The following is a 12,358-nucleotide window of genomic DNA, read 5'->3' on the forward strand; positions in this document are numbered from 1 at the left end:
AAATTCATTTAATTTTTGCTTATAAATTTAATTGATTCGGTATGATGATTCTTAAATTTTTTGTTTCAGCCAATGAATTTTAACAATCATCTACATAATTTGCCATCTCAAATAAATAAATAAAACCCACATTAATATATTGAATGATAAGAACATGCGGGGAGGCTTAGAGAGGTGCGTGCCGCATCATCAGGCGAGACACATAAGTTTCCAGGGCACAAACTGTTTTTTATACATATTACATATATATGTTTTTGGTGTGTAAAATAAGGTTATTTACAATGGTTTATGAGATAATGACATGCTCAGAATGGTTTCTGCTTATAATAAATATGCCGATAAAAGTTTTATCCATGTACGCTAGCAAATAAAAAATTTCCGTTAAGGTTTATGGGCCTTTTTATTTTGACTCGGCCGAGATATTTAAATTTTGGATATAGCCCTAAGAATATGTTATTATTAACACATAAAACAAAAACTAAGGGATTCTTCGTACCGATCCTGATTTTCCCAATCTCAAATTCCCTCCTAGGTATCGGTATCAGTATCGAAAATATTCGGTCTGAAACCTTAGACAAAAATTCTATAAATACCCGAACCAAACTGTACCGATCATGAAACCTCACGTTTGCTTGCTACCGGCTCAACACTAAGTATACTTGTTCCCTACTTCCTTACACAAAACTACAAAATTTCACTACAAAACGAAAGACTTGACATGAAAAAAGCACCTTTAACTTTGTCTTTTAAACTGCAAGCAAAAAGACCAGTCACCTTCATTGAAGTAATGTACAACCATATATTCAATTCTTCATTTATTTATACTAACAAACAACCTATTACTCCTCTCATTCTCTCAATAAATACTCACCATCTTCTGCTATTATAATTCCGGCGAACCGAAACCATCTCCGGCCGCCACAACCACCACCACCGTGGACTGCAACATCACCTTAGCAGGTAGCTTTATTGTTTGCACAAATGTTATTAGGTCTAAAATTATATACAAACGTTTGAATCTCAATCTCCTTTTAAAAATCACCAAACTATATATGTTTTGATAAAGTACTTACAATAAGTCAATAATATGAGCTTCATATTTAAGTATAAAAAATGAGCATATAACTTTGCTTTGATACATTACGATTTAATGTTTAATAATTTTTAATTCGGAGTTATGTAACTTATGTTATATGATTTTTAGTTTTTTTCACACATGTTTTGACACTTTGTCGTATTAGGATTATGAAAAAAGTTCGTTAACCGAACCGTGTCTGCAACCAAAATAGCCGATCTGAATTTCCAACTCGGTTTTCGGTTCGGTTTGATTCGGTTATTAACCATGTCCGAATAACAAATTTGGATTTCAGATAAGTTATCGGATATTGGAAATTTTGAGATCGGGTTGTTCGGTTTATTTGGTTATCCGATTTAACTAGGGGTGTGCCGTGTGTGGGGTGCGGTTTTTGGCTAAAACCAAACCAAAAACCAAAACTTTGGTTTTTTGAGTTTTTGAAACCGTTCGGCTTCGGTTTTTCAGTTTTTGTTTTGGTTTCGGTTTTTGCGGTTTTTGCTATTTGAGGTTGAAAATTTTAAGCCGAAAAAAAAGTTGTCAAAAAATAATGAATTTATGTATAAATAATTTTGTTGATTGTAAAATAATAGACTGTTATACATTTCATAAAAAAATATTGGAGTTACATATTTATTAAATTCTTATAAATTACTTAATATAATATAAAAAACAAAAACTTAAGAATTCGGTTTGGTTCGGTTTTTTCGTTTTTTAACATGCAAAACCAAAACCGAACCGTTAGTGCGGTTTTTACAAAACCATAAAACCAAACCGTCGGTTTTTGTTTCGGTTCTGTTTTTTCGGTTTGGGCTTTTATGGTTTTGGATCGGTTTTTTTTTGTTTCTTGCACAAAAAATATTCAAGTGTATTTGAAGTAGAAATAGTAGTTGAAGTAATGCAATAATTTCTTTTGTTAATTAATTTTCTAATTGTTTAAGTGATAGAAAGTAGAAACTTGATTAAAACATCCAATTTTGGTTTTTTTGGTTTTCAATCGGAACAGATCCTAACTGAATTCGGTTCTATAACTCTGTTAACAGTCTCCAAATTTGGATCGGTTCGGATTTTGAATATGGAAAGAAAATTTTAAATCCAATAAACCGTATATCTAATATCTGAACCTATGAACACTCCTAAGTCGTATAATAGTCTCATTGTACATGTAATCATTATTTCATATATCATAGACTATGGGCTAATGGACTTTTATGTTATACTGTTTCAAATATTTGTAGGTGGTTAGCTAGATCATCATGGTTTATTTTTACCTAAGGATGTTAGTGTGCCACAAACACGATACTACAACAAAAATGGTGTGGCACCATCCGTAACCATGAACGACAATCATGATGTGTTTCTAAGTTTCAATATTAAGGTAATAATTTACAGCTTCCCGGTATGCTTACTTATTCAATTTTATCTTTATAAATGGCTTTGAATGCATGTGCAATGATTTTATTTACTCAAACATTAGAAATACGAATTCCTAAAGTCATTTTCTATTTTGTGCATGTACAATGATTTATTTCTTAAAGTCATTGTGTTGTTTGTTTATTTCCGGCATTGTGTCATTTTCTCTACATTGTGTTTTTTGTCGTTTTTTTGAACGGGAATGACGGGGAAAACATTTTTGTTTTTTTAACTTTACCCTATTAATATAATACAAAATCAACGGTACACTAGTATATATAGTATATTTAGTAGGGTATTGTCACTCCCTTAAATACATTCTTTATATTTTATAATTCGGTGAAATGTTGAAAAAAGTTGTTTGTTGAATGTGAACTAGTTGTGTTTCATATACACCTAGTTAATACTTACTATTGATAAATATATTTGATGATTTAGATGGCTTATGTAGTTGTAAGTTTTTTCTATAGTGATATTTTATATGTTACAAATAAAGGCCTAACCCTTAACCGTTTGTAATTGTTCGGTTTAGTTCGGTACAAATTTCCAATGGCCAGTTTCGATTAGGCAGATGGTGTGACCTAGTAATTGAGAAAACAAGTTGTTAACTTTATTTTATGATTAGCTATGTTGTTTGTAAATCTAACAGCTTTTTTTGTTTTTTTGTGTGTTTAAAACTTAGATTTTCACAATGGATCGGTTGAATGATGATTTTCTCTGACACTTATTTTTGAGACTTGATTTTCTAGAACTGGCTAATATAAGAGAGACAAGCCCTCAGTTTGAAGGGTTAGTTCAAGAAGAAGCGTTTCTAAGAGCCTACAATCAAGAGGCAAGAGGTTCCGTATGGAACTTCGTGCATTTTTACAATATAGATGTCCCACACGAGCACCAAATTGTGGGACAACGAGAGGGAGACGGGACAGTGGTTAGGCAAAACCTTGAAGCTGATTTTGGCATAAATCTCAATGACAAAGAGGGTGCCATCGAGTTAATTGGTGCTTTTAGAAACCTCCTCATTTTCATGAATCCTGGTAACGGGTTTTTAATATGTAACCTGCTAACAATGACATCAAGAGTAATCCACGAGTACACTAGTATATTTAGTAGGGTAGTATATCTACATTTATTGTCACTCCCTTGTTTTTGAGGCTTAACTTTTTACAACTGAATACTATAAGGCGAACAAGCCCTCAGTTTGAAGCCTTGGTCCGAGAAGTTACATTTTTAAGAGCCTACAACAGGGAAAGCAGAGGTTATGTATGGAACTTCATGCATTTTTACAATCCAACGGTCCGCCATGTCAACCGAATCGTGGGACAAAAAGAAGAAGATGAAACACTCGTTAACTACAACCTTGAATATTTTGGCATAAATCTTGATCAAGAAGGTGATGACATTGAGTTAATAGGTGATTTCGAAACATTCTTCTGTTTGTGTCGTTGCATTCTAGGCATTGGTTTAAACATGCAATTTGGTTACAATGACTGCAAAAGTAATTCATTTGTCATACTAATATGATTTGTACCTAGCTGAATTTGAACAATAGCGGGTATTTGATGCTAGTTGAAGGTTTGCAAGCACAAATAGACGGGATAAGAAGGTTTAGGTTCGAAAGGCTTCGTTTATTTGGAATCGATCGCGACTCATATGCTTATTTTTTTGTCGAGGGAGCCAAATGAAAAAATCCCGGATGGAATGTTTACGTTGACGAAACCTATGCTGACAACAACATATGAAGGGCATGTGGAATTAAGATATAGAGTGGTCAATCCGCAGCAACCACATATGTGACAAAGGTATATTTTTAGGTATAACATCTCTAGTCGAATTTGGACCGGAAGGCATCTAGTATTGACACTGGGTAATGTTTATGTTGGCCGAACCTATGTTGACAACAACAAATGAAGGGCATGTGGAGTTAAGCTATAGAGTGGTCAATCTGCAGCAACCACAGATGTGGCAAATGTATATTTTTAGGTATAACATCTCTAGTCGAATCTGGACCGGAAAACATCTAGTATTGACACTTGGTAATGTAATTAAGGGTGGTTGCAGCTTTACTGTATGAGTGAGAATAATATCACACGTTTAAGTAGGAGAAAAGAAAAGGAAATGAAAATGAAGAGGTTGATTAACTTGGTTATTCAGCTATGTATGTATTTTCTTTTATTAAATAGTTTCTCCTAGTTCCAAGAAGTTTTACATTGACCAAAGATTGAAGAATAGTTTTGTATTTGTTCTAAAAAGATTTTATATGTTTAATACTTTATTATTATTAGTTTATATTTGGTTTGACTTCAAATATCTTGAATCGGATGGTTTTAGTTATTTTCTTAATAGCAGAAAATCTCAGGTGATTCGGTTATTCATCACTCAGATATCTGTCAAACTGACCCGGTTAGAAATCGAACTTGCGCTTCTATTCAGGGAGGACCGGTCTTTTTCTACTCAACCCAAACCAAAGAGCATGCATAAATACCATAATAAATTAATAATATAATCACCACAACACTTATTTCATTTTGCTCATATTTAGAAAACTTGGTTATAATCATTTTATTGGGCCGATTATTGATACGTTGGTTAACAAATAGTTAGGTTACAAGTTTAGTGAGAAAATAGAAGGTTTTTTTTAACCATAGTCAAAGTTTTATGAAAAACTTTAGCAAAGTATTAGAAACCACCAATTACAATCGTCTACATACATATAGTATGTTAGCCATAGTAGCCCTAGCCCACGCCCACCACCCAAGAACTAGAAAAAAAAAACAACAAACTACCACATACGAAAACTACGTGATCAATCTAGCTTCCCACGAAAGCCTCTTTTTAAAACTTTTTTATTCAAAGGAAACAGAGCACTTTTATTTCTTCCAAAAAAAAGTTCAATTGCATCGGAACCCCTTTATGGTAGCCCCGCATGAAACGCTTTGGCCTTGTCTTTAGGAAACGCGAACACTTATGCAACTCGACCAAATCCCGAACGCTAAAAGCATAGAGGGTACCTTGCACCATTGGGAGATCAAACTTCAAATCGCTTGAGCTAACGCACATGATCAATCAATTCCTCATCACCATCACAAACCGAACAATTAGTCCACCTAATCAGGATATTTCAACACAAGGTATTACTTTTTCGTAGTTTTATTTTTACTATAATAATAGTGAAAATTATTAATTATTTAAAGCGAGGGTGTATACATATCATCTGTTAATATGTGTGAAAAAAGATATTGGTAAACTTTATTATGATTCTCATCAAATAAGTCAATGTATAGAATGAAAACCCCATATAACATCGTTTTTTTTACATATGTAATATATGTTGTTACATTTAATACAAAACATCAAAGCATAAAAAACTTGTTTTGCTATTTTTTATACATTTTTTTACTAACTTTTACATATATTTTTAAAAGAGAGAAAAAGTTAAATTTACTTTTTACATCTTTTATTAATTTTAATTGTGAACCAAAAGATTCAAATTTTCATTAAAAGGAAAATTGGTTTTAAATAATCCAAACTATGCATTATTGGTAAATATCAGTCCCAACTTTACACTTGTCTGCTGGCAATATCAACCATTTGTATATTTGTTTTTAACGGGCCGCGACTAACGGATGTTTAACTTCGTTAGTCTTTGTCTGACGTGGCCATCCCAGTTGGCAAAAACTTGATTACGTGGAACGTTACGTGGAGGCTGACTATGTCCATCCCACCACTAAACCCATCATCTTCAACCTATTACCCTTTACAACCCCAGCCACCACAACACCAGCCGGAACCCGGAGCACCGCCATGCCTATCCACAGTAGCCACCACTGGAACCCACCACCTGCAACTGGCCATCTTCCGGTCATCTTCTCCGACCCCCAACTAGCCGGATTTCTGCCCTAATCTTGCCAGATTTCACAAACCCAGATCCACCATTGGAACCCACCACCTGCAACTGGCCATCTCAATTCACCACAACCAGTTCTAACAACGCCACCGCCGGAGACGACCTTTATCCGGCGATTGCGAACAAGATCTCGCCGTCTCATCCTTCACTGCCTCCACACACAGTCCACATATCCACCTGTCGTGGATATTTCCCCTCACCGTCGTGATGTACGCCACCGTACACTCTTCCGTCACCACTATCTCCGCTGCAAAATAATCAAGTCTGATCCCCAATTCTCGAGCCATATAAACCCTAACCCTAGAAAAAGAAGTAGATGATGAAGATTAATATGATTAGGGCTTGATGGTAGGTGCTGGCAGGTTGTGGTGCTGGTGGCGGCAGGTGATATGTGGTGTTGGAGGGCCGGTGGTGGTGGTGGAGTTACTGGAGTAGAGAGGGAGAAGAGAAGAGAGAGTTATTAGAGAGTGGTGATGGTGGTGGTAATGGTAATGGTAATGGTAATGGTGATTGTGTAATCTGTCACGTAAACTCGATCTTGCCACTTATTTGCCATATAAGCACGTTTTTGACACGTATGCATGCCACATCATCATCGGACTAACGGGGTTAGTCATTCGTTAGTCGCGGACCGTTAGAAACAAATACATATTTAGTTCGGACTGCCACCAGATAAGTGTGAAGTTGGGACTGTTATTTACCAATAGGGCATAGTTGAGATTATTTAAAACCAATTTAAATTGGGACTGTTATTTACCAATAGGGCATAGTTGGGATTATTTAAAACCAAATTTCTAATTAAAAACATGTGGTTGAGAATGAATTTCTAAATTTTTATCAACTCAAGCGGGTTTTTATTTATTTCTAACCATACTAATGAAAATTGTAAATAATGTTAGACCCTTACCCGCACCTAGCAAGTATATTAACAGGTTGACACTAACCGTTACTATGAATAAACTTTAGCTATAATGAACATTATGTTTGCCTAGAGTTTATTCATAGATATAATTTTTTTTCTTTGAACGACCAACTAAGTAACGTCGGGTACTTCGTACGCGGCCCCTATAGGCCAAATGTAGCCCGAGCCGGCTATTATTCCGGACGGACGAAGCCCAGCGGTCCACCCTATTGAGGGATTTACCGGATAAAACTCGACCCCCACACCCGCCTAATGGCACGACAGCGAGGAGTCGGTAAAACCTGGTGTGACATCTGCCCTGATCCGACCCGACCCAAGTACCCGTTTCTCTGACCCGATCTCTCTTTTATTATTTAATATTTATACTTATATTTTACTTTTAATAATAATATATATTTTCCTTCCCGCCTCTTTCTCTCTTTTCCTTTCCGCCGTCCCGTCCCTCTCCTTCTCTCTTTCCGCCTTCTTTTCCCTCTTGTCGCCGTCCCGCCCTTAAGCCTTGTTTCCCTCCTCTTTGCTTGTCCTTTGGTTCTTCCCGCCTAAGGATGTCTGCAGCTCCACGCGCCAGACTCCTTACATGGAAGCCTGCGTGAAGACATCTTGTTCCTGCGATGCGTGAAGAGAACTCTTCTCGCAGCGCGCTAAGAATGTATGTTCTTCCCGCAATGCGCTAAGAATGTATGTTCTTCCCGCGATGCGCTTAGAATTCTTGTTCTTCACGCAGCGCGCTAAGGAATTGTGATTCTTCCCGCAGCACGCTAAGGATTGTTGTGCCAGCCTTCGCGCTCGCGCACTCAGCCTTCTCGCGCTTAACCCTTGTATCTTCTGTTTATTCCAGCCTGTATGCTTTTGTGTTGTCTTATCTTCTGTGCTGTTGACCTAACCTATCTAATGTCTGAATAGTTACTTTCGGCGCAGCATGCGTACCAACCCCCATTGGTTGGTAGAAAAAGTGACTGACATTATCTTTTGAGATCTGCTTTTGCCATGCTTGACCAGTACCTTTATCTGATCCGCCCATGCTTTTTACTGTTTCCCTGACAGCTTTATCTTGCCCCCTGCAGCTGCCATATCTTTTGATATCTTTTACTTGCTTTTGATATCTTTTGTTATCTTTTGTTTTGTCTTGTTCTGTTTGTCTTGAGATCCTTTCCTCTTTTCTAGGGATTATGTCTCCTAGGGTTTTCCTATAAATAATAATAATATTTTCATAACACTACACACACAAAACACTTAATCTCTCCTGTTCTCTTGCTCCTTGCTCTCTCTGCCGTCTTCCTCTCTGCCTCCGTCTTCCTCCCTGTTCTGCCCTGCTTTTCCGGTAATATATATATATTATATAATAATTTACTTATTAATTATGCTAACTTATTATCAAGACTTAAAACAGATCGTTAAAACAATAATCTTAATTATAGGTTAACTTTGCTTGTTTAAGAGTTGATTCTTGCATATCTTTCACCGCATCGTTTATCAAGTGAGTTATCTCGTATCTAATCCCTTTTTATTTTAAATGCTTTGGGATGTTCATGTGTTCATACAAAACTTGAGTCTTAAACTGTTTATGAACTTTAGTCGCGCAGTATCCCATGTGTTGAGGACGTAGACTTGGCTGTTTATTTGTATGTGTGGATCATTAACCGTCTTGTCGGTCTATTCCGCAGTTTTCATGGTACCATTAGATGAACACGGGAGAACATTCGTTTATGATTTTCTCTTTTGTTACACTTGCACAGTTAGTCTTGTTTGTGAGCTCAATTGTGAGCACTGGCAGTCTTGTCTCTTAGAGTTGGTCCCGATCAGATTACACCCTTGTTGAAAACCAGACATACACATGTTGCGCGCAGATTTATTGTTATCTATGTATTGTATTAAACTTGATTTCTCACCAACACGCAAGTGTTTGACGTTTATTTTAACACATGTTCAGGTTTGCAGTAGCTGTTTTGGAGCTTGTGGACACGTAGGACGTTTTTACTTTTGGACCTAGAATTAAAATGTATCAAGACAAGTTAATGTTGTTTGAATGTTATAATTTATAATATATTGATTTATGTTTGATTTATGTTTGATTTATGTTCTTTATTTTCCCCGCTGCGCGTGCGCGATAAAATGTGTATTAATAAATATTGACACCAATAGTGTCGCGAGTAATGAAGCAATATGTGGCGCCCCGATGTATAATCCGCCTTTGGTCGGGGTGTTACAGATTGGTATCAGAGCTCGTTGACTTTAGGATAGGTGGTTAGACGTAACGGCCTAGAATACCTAAGAGTCCCTTCTCGCGCATGAGAGAAATCTCATGTTTGCGCGCTTATTGTTAATTACTCGTTATTTATGAATATGCTCGCGCTTGCGCAGTATATGGTTTTATGTTTTATTCCGCGATATTTCGATTTTTGTGAATTTCGATTTTTATTGATTTTACTTACATATTCGTTTGTTGGGATTGAAAATCCGAAAAGTCATGGTGATACATGAATAGTTGATTTTCAATTTCCATTTACGATTATGTTCTGAGGTTGGAGACTTGAAAAGTCATGGTGATACATGAATTGTCAACCTCCAATACTCATTTTCTTGTATATTTTATATTGAAGATTGGAAAGTCATGGTGATACATGAATCGTCAATCTCCAATACTCGTTTACTCGTATATTTTAAATTGGGAATTCGGAAAGTCATGGTGATACATGAATTGTCGATTTCTGATTCGAATTTGTTACCTTTATTAAGTCTGCATTTAGGGTCATTTAATCTACTTTAACTTTTGATAGCATCTAACTCCGTGAAACCAAGCTTTATAAGATTAAAACTTTGCGATAAAAACCAAGATATTAACTAAAATTAAAATTCTTATAGAATGCCTCCGCTATCTCGCCGATTTCAGAGAAGAGAAGCCTCGCGCATGCGTAGACAGCAACGTTCCCAGGAAATGGCCGCCGCAATAGCCCAAGCTTTGAGCCAAAACAATACCAACACCTCGAGTTATAACATTAAGTCCTTTAATGCGGGTAACCCTCCGAAGTTCACAGGTCTTGAAGGAGCCACCGTGATGCTCCAATGGCTTGAGAAGATTGAAAACACTTTCCTCCATACCCAATGCCCCTCAGAAAGACGAACCCTATATGCTTCCAGTGTCCTGGAATCCAGAGCGCTTACATGGTGGAATGGAGTAGCTCATGCGCGTGGCGCAGAGGCTGCTTCTAGCATGACATGGGAGGAATTCAAGGAAATTCTTACGCGAGAATTCTGCCCTCCCAACGAAGTTAAGCGCCTGGAGGAAGAATTCTGGAACTTGAAGCAATACAGCGGTGAAGCGCGCGAGTACGCGACGCGCTTCCATGAACTAAGCCTGCTTGTCCCTCACCTTGTTACCCCTTCACGCCGAGCAATCGAGAAATTCCTTGGGGGTCTCCCCATGGAAATTCAAGATTCTGTATGGGCCAGAAACCCAGTTACCCTCTCTGACGCCATTGAGTTGGCCGCTGTGCTCAGCGACAACCATGTCAGAGCAGGAACTCTGTTCCTGCGGGGAACTGAGAAGACCAAAACCACCAAAACTGTCCCTGAACCCGCAGAAACCAAACCAGAACCCTCAAACCGTAACAACCTCAAGCGCAGGCGCAAGGCCTATGCGCTTACCAACCCGCCCATTGTCCAGCAACCCGTTTACCAACCCCCAGTTTACGCGCCTAACCCACTGTCAACCTACCCAGCACCTCCTGCAGTCCATAACTATGCCTTAACCAATCCAGCACTCCCTGCCCCGCCTCCTAAGAAACCTTACACAGGAAACCATCCCTTTTGCCCAACCTGTAGATTTCACCACCCAACCCAAACCCCGTGTCGACTTTGTACCCGATGTGGCCGTACTGGTCACACTGCTGAAAACTGTAGAGTCCTTCCCGCCAATCCAATTGCGCCAACACCACCAGTCTACCCGCAGAACCCACAACCAACCTACCAAAACCCACGACCCAGATCGTGCTTTAACTGCGGTGATCCCAGTCATTTCCGGAACGCGTGCCCAAGACTACAAGTTCAGATTACGCAAGCGAATCCGGTGAACCAGATTTCGAACCAAGTGACGCGTGGACGAGCTTTTAACATAACCGCGCACCAAGCGCAAGCGAATAATGACGTAGTTAATGGTACATTTTTACTTAACGGATTTTATGCTTCTGTACTTTTTGATACTGGCGCCGATCGAAGCTTTATCTCTCGCGCCTTCGAGCAGAAGCTTGCGCGACCGCGCAACGATTTAAAAGAAGATTTTTCAGTTGAATTGGCTAACGGTGAAACTGTTTTAATTAACTCGGTGATTAAAGATTGTACGCTTAACCTTAACGAAAACGATTTTCTGATCGACCTCATCCCTATGCCTCTTGGAAGCTTTGATGTTATCATTGGTATGGACTGGCTCTCGCATAATCGCGCCGAAGTTATTTGCGCCAAGAAATTGGTTCGCCTACCTCGAGAAAATGGTGATCTTTACATTTACGGCGAAAAACCCTCCAGTGGTCTTAAACTTATGTCTTGCGCCGAAGCCCAAAGACTCATGCGGAAGAAGTGTATTGCATTTCTAGCCCATGTGGTTAAACCCGATGAAGGAAAGAAGCTTCGCGATATCCCTGTTGTGCGTGATTTTCCTGAAGTTTTTCCTGATGATCTTCCTGGTATCCCTCCCGCTCGTGAAGTCGAGTTCCGTATTGATCTTGTCCCTGGTGCTTCCCCCGTGGCTAAATCTCCTTACCGTCTTGCACCCGCTGAGATGCAAGAATTGGCAAGCCAACTTCAAGAGTTGACTGCTAAAGGATTCATTCGCCCTAGCTCTTCGCCCTGGGGTGCTCCGGTGTTGTTCGTTAAAAAGAAAGATGGATCGTTTCGCATGTGTATTGATTACCGCGAGTTGAACAAACTCACCATTAAAAACCGGTATCCCTTACCGCGTATTGACGACCTCTTTGATCAACTCCAAGGTGCCTCTTGTTTCTCGAAGATTGATCTCCGCTCTGGTTATCATCAGTTGCGCATCCGCGATGAA

This window comes from Bidens hawaiensis, unplaced genomic scaffold, assembly GCF_021521415.1.
Source record: "Bidens hawaiensis isolate Kalapana, Puna unplaced genomic scaffold, B.hawaiensis_p1.1 tig00007139_1, whole genome shotgun sequence".
Taxonomy (NCBI): domain Eukaryota; kingdom Viridiplantae; phylum Streptophyta; class Magnoliopsida; order Asterales; family Asteraceae; genus Bidens; species Bidens hawaiensis.